This window comes from Anomaloglossus baeobatrachus, chromosome 11, assembly GCF_048569485.1.
Source record: "Anomaloglossus baeobatrachus isolate aAnoBae1 chromosome 11, aAnoBae1.hap1, whole genome shotgun sequence".
NCBI lineage: Eukaryota > Metazoa > Chordata > Amphibia > Anura > Aromobatidae > Anomaloglossus > Anomaloglossus baeobatrachus.
In genome coordinates this window covers 63,900,489-63,913,699 of record NC_134363.1, presented here as the reverse complement: position 1 = coordinate 63,913,699, position 13,211 = coordinate 63,900,489, and positions in this window count along the sequence as shown.

The following is a 13,211-nucleotide window of genomic DNA, read 5'->3' as shown; positions in this document are numbered from 1 at the left end:
GTTAGACCCATATACATCTATGTATTGCATTAACGTACAACTCTCAGTATGTCCTTAACAATGGTAAGGAGATGCTGGTAGTTGTTACCAGCCATCATTAGACTGTGGACCATATAAGAACCACAATACTGATTAGTCCCAGGCAGTAGACTTAACTTTTGGACCAGATCTTATAGGTTTAGGTCCATTAATTCTGAGGAGATTAGTAGGGCAGAGGTGGGCTCAGTAGGGAGAAGGGGCATCATGGGGTGGGACTTGAGACCCCCACCAATTGCTCAAAAGACCTCTTAAGTGCACAGCTCAGGAGACAGGACTATGAAATTTTACTCCCGGAATCCATTCTGTCTGCATGTTCTGGTTCTGGGAAACACTCGGGGCCACGGTAGTCGGACCCCCAGCGATTGGAAAGTTATTCCCCATCCCAAGGATAGGGGGTAAGATCCCAATGTGAGAAAACCCCTTTAAAGCAGCATTCACACTGCAGCCAAAGATGGGAACCTGATTTATCTAAACAGTGTCCATCACCCGATGCACGAGCAAAAAACTTTCATTCGTCAGGTGAGAGGATTTTTAAGCTGACTTAAAGGGAATCTGTCACCCCAAAATGACACCTAGACTGCGGAAATATTTATATGGGGGACATGATCTGTGGAGAAATAATCCCACCCATATAGAGTTCAGCTTAAAAGGAACTGGTCACGACCTTTAATATTAAACTGCTCCATTGTCTTGTTAGTCAGAAAATGTGCATCACTTACATTGCGTCACTAACAAGACATCGGGGGCAGTTTAGAATTGAAAAAGGGTGTAACAGGTTCCCTTTAATGTTCACTTGAAAAGACACATTTGATATGAAAATGAGGACATTTCTGCGCGGCCTAAGCCTGGTGCACCATTACCACCGAATATAGGAAAATACTAGCCAGGCCTTTGTCTTGATTAATAGTGATCCATTGGTGAGAGTGAGCACCGTAACACCAGATCTCCTGCTGCACCGCACCCAACACTGCGGCACACTCCAAGCGTCAGTGCGGGTGTGCACACAACACAGGAGGAGCACAGCGGCACACACCAAGCGTCAGTGCATGTGTGCATCCAACACAGGAGGAGCACAGCGGCACACTCCAAGCGTCAGTGCATGTGTGCATCCAACACAGGAGGAGCACAGCGGCACACTCCAAGCGTCAGTGCATGTGTGCATCCAACACAGGAGGAGCACAGCGGCACACTCCAAGCGTCAGTGCGGGTGTGCACACAACACAGAAGGAGCACAGCGGCACATTCCAAGCGTCAGTGCATGTGTGCATCCAACACAGGAGGAGCACAGCGGCACACTCCAAGCGTCAGTGCATGTGTGCATCCAACACAGGAGGAGCACAGCGGCACACTCCAAGCGTCAGTGCGGGTGTGCACACAACACAGGAGGAGCACAGTGAGGAGGGGGACACGGCGCTGTGATCTGCTGTCTGCTCACTTCAACAACCTTCCTCATTGAATCGGCAGTCAAATACAGGCAGCAACCAGGTGTCAGAACGTGCCTGCATCACATTGCATGCACACCCACGCGGACACTGCAGTCACATTGCAGGCGCACCCACGCGGACACTGCAGTCACATTGCAGGCGCACCCACGCGGACACTGCAGTCACATTGCAGGCGCACCCACGCGGACACTGCAGTCACATTGCAGGCGCACCCACGCGGACTCTGCAGTCACATTGCAGGCGCACCCACGCGAACACTGCAGTCACATTGCAGGCGCACCCACGCGGACACTGCAGTCACATTGCAGGCGCACCCACGCGGACACTGCAGTCACATTGCAGGCGCACCCACGCGGACACTGCAGTCACATTGCAGGCGCACCCACGCGGACACTGCAGTCACATTGCAGGCGCACCCACGTGGACACTGCAGTCACACTGCAGGCGCACCCACGCGGACACTGCAGTCACACTGCAGGCGCACCCACGCGGACACTGCAGTCACACTGCAGGCGCACCCACGCGGACACTGCAGTCACATTGCAGGCGCACCCACGCGGACACTGCAGTCACACTGCAGGCGCACCCACGCGGACACTGCAGTCACACTGCAGGCGCACCCACGCGGACACTGCAGTCACATTGCAGGCGCACCCACGCGGACACTGCAGTCACATTGCAGGCGCACCCACGCGGACACTGCAGTCACACTGCAGGCGCACCCACGCGGACACTGCAGTCACACTGCAGGCGCACCCACGCGGACACTGCAGTCACACTGCAGGCGCACCCACGCGGACACTGCAGTCACACTGCAGGCGCACCCACGCGGACACTGCAGTCACACTGCAGGCGCACCCACGCGGACACTGCAGGCGCACCCACGCGGACACTGCAGTCACACTGCAGGCGCACCCACGCGGACACTGCAGTCACACTGCAGGCGCACCCACGCGGACACTGCAGTCACATTGCAGGCGCACCCACGCGGACACTGCAGTCACACTGCAGGCGCACCCACGCGGACACTGCAGTCACATTGCAGGCGCACCCACGCGGACACTGCAGTCACACTGCAGGCGCACCCACGCGGACACTGCAGTCACACTGCAGGCGCACCCACGCGGACACTTGGAGTGCTACTCTGCTCCTCCAGTGTCAGGACACGTGCAGAAATGCTAAGTGATTTTAAACAGCACTGACTCACCTAAGGACGAGGGACTGTCTTTAATATGCAAATAGGACGGTGCACATCTGCACCAAGACATCGGCTGCACCAGGGGGGACAGAACAGTTTGCATATATATAATATTAAGGTAAAACTGTACATGCCAGAGCGACGTCCCCTGTATAAATGTGTCTGCAGATTAATTGCCATTTTGGGAGTAAAAGTAAAATGTCATCGCTCTTAGCAACACATTGTCCTGCCTCTCCCAAGACTCCCCTCTTATTTGGTCTGCTGCAGCACATACTGCAATGGTGCCCGTATAGGGAATCTGTCACCAGGTTTTGCTCCCCCATCTGAGAGCAGCATAATGTAGAGACAGAGCCCCTGATTCCAGCGATGTGTCACTTACTGAGCTGTTTGCTGTCGTTTTCTCTGCTGCAGATCTCGCAGTTATACAGAGCTCATGAATATGCTGGACTACCTGCAGCACACCAAGTAGTCCTGTAATGATAACTACTGCTGATTAAACAGTGATGTTATCAAAACTACACTAAGCAGCCCAGTAAGTGACAACACTGGAATCAGGATCTCTGCCCCTACATTATGCTGCTCTCAAATTAGGTGGCAAAAACCTGGTGACAGACTCATAATTCTCACTAAAGAGTAACCACCCGAAGTAAGCCCAAGGCTGTGCCCAAGAATAAATAATTGCCCATCACTGAGCTCACAGCACAAAGAATGACCACACACCGTGTCACTTACAGTTTACAGCCTCCACATTCTCTCCTGTAACATTTCCACTACACTGCCCCCTCACATGAAATCCCCACTGTCCTCCCCACTGAATTATACCCTCCAGACCTTCCTCACTTATGAACTATGACCTCCACTGTCCCCACCTCTCCATGCAGCCCCCACTTCACTGTCCCCCTCATGATGTCCCCACTCTATAATGAGCCTTATGCTTCGCATTATGTATACCGAGCCCTTCCAGGCTCCTAACTGAGCGCTCCCCATGCTGCCCCTTCTCCATATCAAGCCCCCTCCATACCAAGCCCACCATGGTTCCCCTTCCATACAGAGTACCCCCCATGCTTTCCCATTCTCCATACCATGCCTCCCCCCGTGCTACCCCATTCTCCATACCATGCCCCCCCCCCGTGCTACCCCATTCTCCATACCATGCCTCCCCCCATGCTACCCCATTCTCCATACCATGCCTCTCATTCTCCATACTGTAACTCCCATTTGCTATACTGTCCACCACCCTCCCTCATTTTCCCTCCCCCCCCCATTTTCCCATTCTGCTCCATCCCCCATGCTGCGCCCCCACATCATGCTCCATCCCCATGTTGCGCCCCCACATCCTCCATGTTGCGCCCCCACATCCTCCATGTTGCGCCCCCACATCATGCTTCATCCCCCCCATCCTCCATGTTGCGCCCCCACATCATGCTTCATCCCCCCCATCCTCCATGCTGCGCCCCCACATCATGCTTCATCCCCCCCATCCTCCATGCTGCGCCCCCACATCATGCTTCATCCCCCCCATCCTCCATGTTGCGCCCCACATCATGCTTCATCCCCCCCATCCTCCATGCTGCGCCCCCACATCCTCCATGTTGCGCCCCACATCATGCTTCATCCCCCCATCCTCCATGTTGCGCCCCACATCCTCCATGTTGCGCCCCCACATCATGCGGCTTCCCCCCATCCTCCATGCTGCGCCCCCACATCATGTTCCATCCCCCATGTTGCGCCCCCATATCATGTTCCATCACCCATCCTCCATGTTGCGCCCCCATATCATGTTCCATCCCCCCATCCTCCATGTTGCGCCCCCATATCATGTTCCATCCCCCCATCCTTCATGTTGCGCCCCCATATCATGTTCCATCCCCCATCCTCCATGTTGCGCCCCCATATCATGCGGCATCCCCCCCAGCCTCCATGTTGCACCCCCACATCATGCTGCATCCCCCCCCATCCTCCATGTTGCGCCCCCACATCATGTTCCATCCCCACATCCTCCATGTTGCGCCCCCATATCATGTTCCATCCCCCCATCCTCCATGTTGCGCCCCCATATCATGTTCCATCCCCCCATCCTCCATGTTGCGCCCCCATATCATGTTCCATCACCCCATCCTCCATGTTGCGCCCCCATATCATGTTCCATCCCCCATCCTCCATGTTGCGCCCCCATATCATGCGGCATCCCCCCCCAGCCTCCATGTTGCACCCCCACATCATGCTGCATCCCCCCATCCTTCATGTTGCGCCCCCACATCATGTTCCATCCCCACATCCTCCATGTTGCGCCCCCTCATCATGCTGCATCCCCCCCCCATCCTCCATGTTGCACCCCCACATCATGCTGCACCCCCCCCCATCCTCCATGTTGCGCCCCCACATCATGTTCCATCCCCACATCCTCCATGTTGCGCCCCCATATCATGTTCCATCCCCCCATCCTCCATGTTGCGCCCCCATATCATGTTCCATCCCCCCATCCTCCATGTTGCGCCCCCATATCATGTTCCATCCCCCCATCCTCCATGTTGCGCCCCCATATCATGTTCCATCCCCCCATCCTCCATGTTGCGCCCCCACATCCTCCGGCATCCCCCCTCCCCCCCCGGGTTGCTTGTTCGGCGCTGTCTTCGGCTGTAAAGCGCTTACCTGCTCCAGGCGGCATCTCCGGCGGCTGCACCTCCCGTTCTCCGCGGTGGTGGTGGCGGTGGCAGGATCATCATCTCACATCTTCCTCGGCGGCGGCTCCATGTCCCGTCCTCCTCTGCGCGGCGCTGCCTCACACTGCTGTGACCTCTGCACAGTGAGCGCACGGCAGCACGTCGGGGCGGGGAGCTGATTTACAGCTCCTCTGACCCCGGAAGTAAGTGCCGGCACGCTCACAGTGTCATTTATATTCGCGTGTTATAGACGTGACTATAAATGACTGTGCGCTCCCTCCCTCCTCCAAAAAGGCGCCGGATTTAATACGGCCCGGCAAATACGGCCCTGTATATGTTGTATATACGCAGTCTGTGTATCCTGTGTAATGTGTATATATATAGCAGTCTCAGTGTATCCTATGTGATGTCTATACAGCACTCTTAGTTTCTCCTGTGTGATGTCTATAAAGCACTCTCGGTTTCTCCTATGTGATACATATACAGCACTCTCAGTTTATTTTGTGTGATGCCTATACAGCACTATAGGTTTCTCATATGTGATACATATACAGCACTCGCAGTTTCTCCTGTGTGATGTCTATACCATAGTATCATAGTATCATAGTTTTTAAGGTTGAAGGGAGACTCTAAGTCCATCTAGTTCAACCCGTAGCCTAACATGTTGATCCAGAGGAAGGCAAAAAAAACCCCAATGTGGCAAACAAGTTCCAATGGGGAAAAATTTCCTTCCTGACTGCACATCCGGCAATCAGACTAGTTCCCTGGATCAATACCCTGTCATAAAATCTAATATACATAACTGGTAATATTAAATTTTTCAAGAAAGGCATCCAGGCTCTGCTTAAATGTTAGTAGTGAATCACTCATTACAACATCATGCGGCAGAGAGTTCCATAGTCTCACTGCTCGTACAGTAAAGAATCCTCGTCTGTGATTATGATTAAACCTTCTTTCCTCAAGACGTAGCGGATGCCCCTGTGTTCCAGTCGCAGGCCTAGGTGTAAAAAGATCTTTGGAAAGGTCTCTGTACTGTCCCCTCATATATTTATACCTTGTGATTAGATCCCCCCTAAGCCTTCGTTTTTCCAAACTAAATAACCCCAAGTTTAATAACCTGTCTTGGTATTGCAGCCCACCCATTCCTCTAATAATCTTGGTGGCTCTTCTCTGCACCCTCTCCAGTTCAGCTATGTCCTTCTTATATATCGGTGACCAGAATTGTACACAGTATTCTAAGTGCGGTCGCACTAGTGACTTGTACAGAGGTAGAACTATATTTTTTTCATGAACACTTATACCTCTTTTAATACATCCCATTATTTTATTAGCCCTGGCAGCAGCTGCCTGACACTGTCCACTAAAGTGAAGTTTACCATCCACCCATACACCCAAGTCTTTTTCTGTGTCTGTTTTACCCAGTGTTCTACAATTAAGTACATAATCATAAATGTTATTTCCTCTACCCAAGTGCATGACCTTACATACCGCACTCTCAGTTTCTCCAATGTGATACATATACAGCACTCTCAGTTTTTCCTATGTGATGTGTATATATAGCACTCTCGGTTTCTCCTATGTTTTGTCTATACAGCACTCTCAGTTTTTCCTATGTGATAAATATACAGCACTCTCAGTTTCTCCTATGTGAAGTATATACAGCACTCTCGGTTTCTCCTATGTGATACATATACAGCACTCTGTTTCTTTTGTGTGATACCTATACAGCACTCTAGGTTTCTCTTATGTGATGTATATACAGCACTCTCGGTTCCTCCTGTGTGATGTCTATACAGCATTCTCAGTTTCTCCTATGTGATACATATACAGCACTCTCAGTTTCTCTTATGTGATACATATATAGCACTCTCAGTTTTTCCTATGTGATGTCTATACAGCACTCTAGGTTTCTCTTATGTGATGTCTATACAGCACTCTTTCTCCTGTGTGATGTCTATACAGCACTCTCAGTTTCTCCTATGTGAAGTATATACAGCACTCTCAGTTTCTTCTATGTGATGTTTATAAAGCACTCTTGGTTACTCCTATGTGATGTATATAGAGCAGTTGACGTCTCCTATGTGATGTCTACACTGCTGTTTCGGTGTCTCCTATGAGATGTATACTGCAGATCTCCCACTGAATTGAGGTCTATAAACATTACATGAGCAGTGGGGAATTTCCCACTTAGAGGAGACATGCATTGAAATATTCGTCTGTGTTTGGTATAACTTACTGCTGCGAGTTCTTTTCAAAACGTATCACAAAGCGTCGACTGCACAAACTTGGAAAATAGTTGTGGACAACAGCATCATCATTACCACCTAACCTCACACGCCTTACCAAATTGAAGCAGTTCCAGCCTTTACATTTGGGATATGTTCGAGGGAACGTGTCCCCAGTTTTATACCTTGGAGACCATGCCCATGACTTTTTAAGGAGACATCATCCACTTGAGGTGGCATTTGAAGGGACAGAAGCAGCACTGAGGCTGATCTGGAGACACCCATAGGATCAGATTACACAATTTGTATGCAGAACGGGACATTGAAAAAAGATTTTTTTTTACAGGTTGTGAGGTAGCACGGTCGGCTGCGCAGCAGAAGACACGGGATCCAGGCATTAAGGTTCACAGCACACGGTTTTAATGTCCAAACGAAAGTCCACAACAATATACATGTGCCTCTCCAGCAGAGAACTCAGGGAGTTCTGTTCACTCCCTCACACCCGGCACACCTGCCCTTGTTCCTGTTTCCATTTAACCCTTCCTTCAGCCTGTAGGGAAACAGCATTAACTCTAGAGTGGATTTACTTTCTATCATGGAGTGAGCACAACCGGGGCGAGACATACCGGCCGTCATAGATAACCCCGGTCACAGTCTCACATACCCCCCCCCTCAGTTCAAGCGTGCGGGGTTGAACTCCCGCCATCAAACACGGGCCGCGGGACAAGGCATCGGCGTTGCCCTGCAACCCACCGGCCCTATGTTCAACCGTAAACCGGAAGTTCTGCAGAGAAAGGAACCACCGGGTAACCCGGGCATTCCGTTCCTTGGCGGACCTCATCCAGACCAGTGGAGAGTGATCCGTCACCAAGCGAAACTGCCGTCCCAGCAGGTAATAGCGTAGGGACTCCAAGGCCCACTTGATCGCCAGGCACTCCTTCTCCACTACGCTATAATTCCGCTCGGGAGGGGTGAGCTTCCTACTTAAGAAGGTGATGGGGTGTTCCTCCCCCTGAACCACCTGAGACAGCACTGCCCCCAGGCCGACCTCTGAGGCGTCAGTCTGTACTATGAACTCCTTCCGGAAATCAGGGTGTACAAGAACGGGCTGTCCGCACAGGACCTCCTTCAGGGCCCGGAAGGAGTCCTCGGCCTGCGGAGTCCAGCGCACCATGACGGACTTCTTGCCTTTGAGAAGGTCCGTCAAGGGGGCTGATAGTCCCGCAAAATCCTTTACAAACCTCCTGTAGTACCCCACGATACCCAGGAAGGCCCTAACCTGCTTCGTGGTCAGGGGTCTAGGCCACTTCTGGATCGCCTCAACCTTGTTAATTTGGGGCTTAATCACTCCTTGGCCTATCACGTAGCCCAAGTAGCGGGCTTCCGTGAGTCCCAATGCACATTTCTTGGGATTGGCTGTCAATCCGGCTGTTCGAAGCGCGTCCACCACCGCTTGTACCTGTTCCAAGTGGGTCTGCCAATCGGAGCTGTAAATAATGATGTCATCCAGGTACGCTGATGCATACGCCTGGTGGGGTTCCAGCACTAAGTCCATCAACCTCTGGAACGTGGCCGGAGCGCCATGTAACCCAAAAGGCAAGACAACATAGTGGAAGAGACCCTCCGGCGTAACAAAAGCGTTTTTCTCCTTGGCGGACTCCGTCAGTGGCACCTGCCAGTACCCCTTGGTCAGGTCGAGCGTGGTAAAATATCGCGCCTGTCCCAGCCTATCAATCAGCTCATCCACCCGGGGCATGGGGTAGAGATCGAACTTGGATATTTCGTTCAATCTCCTAAAGTCATTGCAGAACCTTAAGGAGCCATCGGGTTTTGGTATTAGGACAATCGGACTAGCCCATTCACTCCGGGATTTTTCGATGACCCCCAGGCGTAACATTGTCTTTACTTCCTCCGATATGGCTTGTCGTCGAGCCTCCGGTACCCGGTATGACTTCAGGCGTACCTTCAGGTGGGGCTCGGTGACAATATCATGTCGTATCAGACTGGTCCTACCGGGCAGCTCGGAGAAGACATCGGGGTTCTGCTGAACCAACCGTCTGGCCTCTCGCCTCTGAGTCTTGGTGACGGCTTCTCCAATCCTTACTTCCGGTTCGTCCTCTCCGGAGGTCGCTGGAGCCGGATGTGAACAACCCGAAGAGGAGGGAGGTGGGGAAAAAACAGCCATCAGGCTTTCCCGTTCCTGCCAAGGTTTTAATAGGTTGACTTGGTATATTTGTTCAGGTTTCCGCCTACCGGGCTGCAATACTTTATAGTTAACCACCCCTACTCTTTCCTTTATCTCGTAGGGGCCTTGCCACTGAGCCAGGAATTTACTCTCCGCCGTGGGGATTAATACCAACACCCGATCCCCGGGTTTAAAGGTCCGCACGGTGGCTTGTCTATTGTAGCGGCCGCTTTGCGCGGCCTGAGCCTCCTGTAAATGCTCCTTCACAATTGGCATGACCGCGCTTATGCGGTTCTGCATACCCAAAATGTGTTCAATCACACTTTTATGGGGGGTGGGCTCTTGCTCCCATGTTTCCTTTGCCAGGTCCAACAATCCCCGGGGATGTCGCCCGTATAACAACTCAAAAGGCGAAAACCCCGTGGATGCCTGTGGCACCTCTCGTATGGCAAACATCAAATAGGGAAGCATCATATCCCAGTCTTTCCCGTCTTTTGAAATCACCCTTTTTAGCATGGTTTTCAGGGTTTTATTGAAACGCACGACTAAACCGTCCGTTTGAGTATGATACACAGACGTACGCAACTGCTTTATCTGGAGTAGCCGGCATAGCTCTTTGGTCACTTTAGACATGAATGGGGTCCCCTGATCCGTAAGGATCTCCTTGGGCAACCCCACCCGGCAGAAGACAGCAAACAACTCCCGAGCTATAAGCTTTGCTGCAGTATGTCTGAGAGCTATCGCCTCAGGATACCGGGTGGCATAGTCAACGATCACTAGGATATGTTGGTGCCCTCGAGCGGACTTTACGAGGGGCCCCACCAGATCCATCCCTATCCGTTCAAAAGGGACTTCTATAATGGGTAACGGTACCAACGGACTGCGAAAATGGGTCAGGGGTGCGGTAAGCTGACACTCCGGGCAGGTTTCGCAGAACCGTTTTACCTCCCCAAAGACCCCGGGCCAATAGAACCTTTGCAATATTCGCTCCTGCGTTTTCTTGACCCCTAGGTGGCCACTCATCAGGTGTTTATGAGCCAAGTCGAGGACCCGCCGGCGATACGGCTGGGGCACCACCAACTGTTCTACCCCCACGCCCCTTATTTCATCTACCCGGTAGAGTAAATCTTGCTTAAGAGCGAAATGGGGGTACCTTACCTGGGCACCGGGCAGCTGTGCCACCCCGTCAACTACTGTCACCCGACTCCGGGCATGTATTAACGTAGGGTCCTGGAGTTGGGCTGTCCCAAACGTATCCGGGGACGCCTCCAACTCCGGGATGGGCTCGACCATCTCAGCCTCTCCTGCCAATACCTCTAGGGGTGACCTATCGGGTTCACACTCTGTCCCTATCATGGTGACCCCTACGGCAGGCATCCCGGATTCAGGATTGTGGGGCTCAGGTCCCGGACTGACCAATATCTGAGGGGACTTAGGGGGTCCCCTCCATAAAGTCCAAAAATAGGGCAGATCCCTTCCTAGGATCACGTCATAAGGAAGAGTGTTAAGACGTCCCACCTCATGTTGCACCTGACCGCAAGGTGCTGTGATGGTGACAATCCCCGTGGGATAGTCTCGGCGGTCCCCATGTATGCAAACCACCCCCACGGTACGTCCTGTGGCCTTTACTTTAGCCCTCAAGGTGGATCGCACAAGGGTCACTAAGCTTCCGGAATCCAACAATCCTGTAACCGGACATCCATTCACCTGTATTTGGCACAAGTGGGGCTCCGTCTCTGGGGAGACCAGGTCAGCGGTACACACCACCTGAGCATACATTGAACCCCGCCGGGTAACCCCACAATCCATGGGCTCCGTGGTGAGTGGACACTGGGCTTCCATATGTCCCACCCGCTGGCACCGCCAACATCTAATGGGGACGGAAACCCCCTTGACGGGTTGTCGTTTAGGGTACAGAACCTTCCGGATGGCGGCCGCGGCCTCAGACGGGACGGTAGGGGACTCCTGCACCGTTGTCAGCGGTGGGTCCTTGGCCCTAGGCTTGGAGGGGCCGGACCGACGGGCGGTACGCAAAGTCTCAGTGTCCCGTATCAAGTCCTGCGTAGCCACATGCCGCTCTACCAGGGACACTAATTGGTCCAGGGTACTCGGGTCACCCTGTCCTACCCACCGTTGAACGGTGACGGGTAAAGTGCGCACAAAACGATCCACTACTACCCTTTCCGCCATTTGCGCCGGGCTCAGAGTGTCAGGCTGCAACCACTTTTTTACAAGATGTAACAAGTCATAGGCCTGGGAGCGTACGGGTTTGGCTTCCTCATAGAACCACTGATTTACCCGCTGAGCCCGTACATAGGTATTCACCCCCAACCGAGCCAGTATTTCGGCTTTCAGGGTCACATAGTCAATGGCGTCCTCGGTACAGAGGTCCAGGTACGCTTTTTGGGGTTCCCCCGTCAAATAGGGCGACAATACCTCAGCCCACTGGGGGGTCGGCAGCTTTTCCCGCTCGGCCACCCGCTCAAACACCGCCAGGAACGCTTCCACATCATCCCCCGGGGTCATCTTTTGCAACGCTTGTCTCACCGCTTTCCGGACGCTGCCGTCGTCACCCGGTCCCGGGGTTGTTGCTGCCGGTCCGGCACGGATCGACTTGGCCAGGAGAACCATCTGTTCTTGGTGCCTTTTTTCCTGCATTTGCAAGGATTGCTGCTGACGTTCCGACGCCCGGAGCAGGTGTGCATTGGTCTGTTGCTGCTGTGCATTAGCCTCTTGTAGCTGTGCATTAGTCTGTTGCTGCTGCTTTAGTATGTCCTCCATGGCGTCGCCGGGTTTGGGCTGTAGTATAGCCGTTCGAATCCAGGACATGTGCTACTGGGTCACCAGGGATGGATGCTACACCTCACCGGCTGTCATGCCCGCCGATTCTCCACCATATGTGAGGTAGCACGGTCGGCTGCGCAGCAGAAGACACGGGATCCAGGCATTAAGGTTCACAGCACACGGTTTTAATGTCCAAACAAAAGTCCACAACAATATACATGTGCCTCTCCAGCAGAGAACTCAGGGAGTTCTGTTCACTCCCCCACACCCGGCACACCCGCCCTTGTTCCTGTTTCCATTTAACCCTTCCTTCAGCCTGTAGGGAAACAGCATTAACCCTAGAGTGGATTTACTTTCTATCATGGAGTGAGCACAACCGGGGCGAGACATACCGGCCGTCATAGATAACCCCGGTCACAGTCTCACAAGGTATAAACGGGTACCTATGAGGATATATGTTAAAGGGTTGCACACCATACATACTTTAAAGCACCACTTAAGTGTTGTTTTTTTATTTTAGTACTAGAGTGGTGCTTTAATCTAAGTCACTTGCCCCCTCTCTTATCATTTTCTGGCGTCTTCATCTGTTGTCCCCACCGCTCCTTTCGGTCTTCTCCAGTTTGTGACCTGCCGGCTGCTCAAGTGTTTCATGGAGTGTGCCTAAGGGCACAA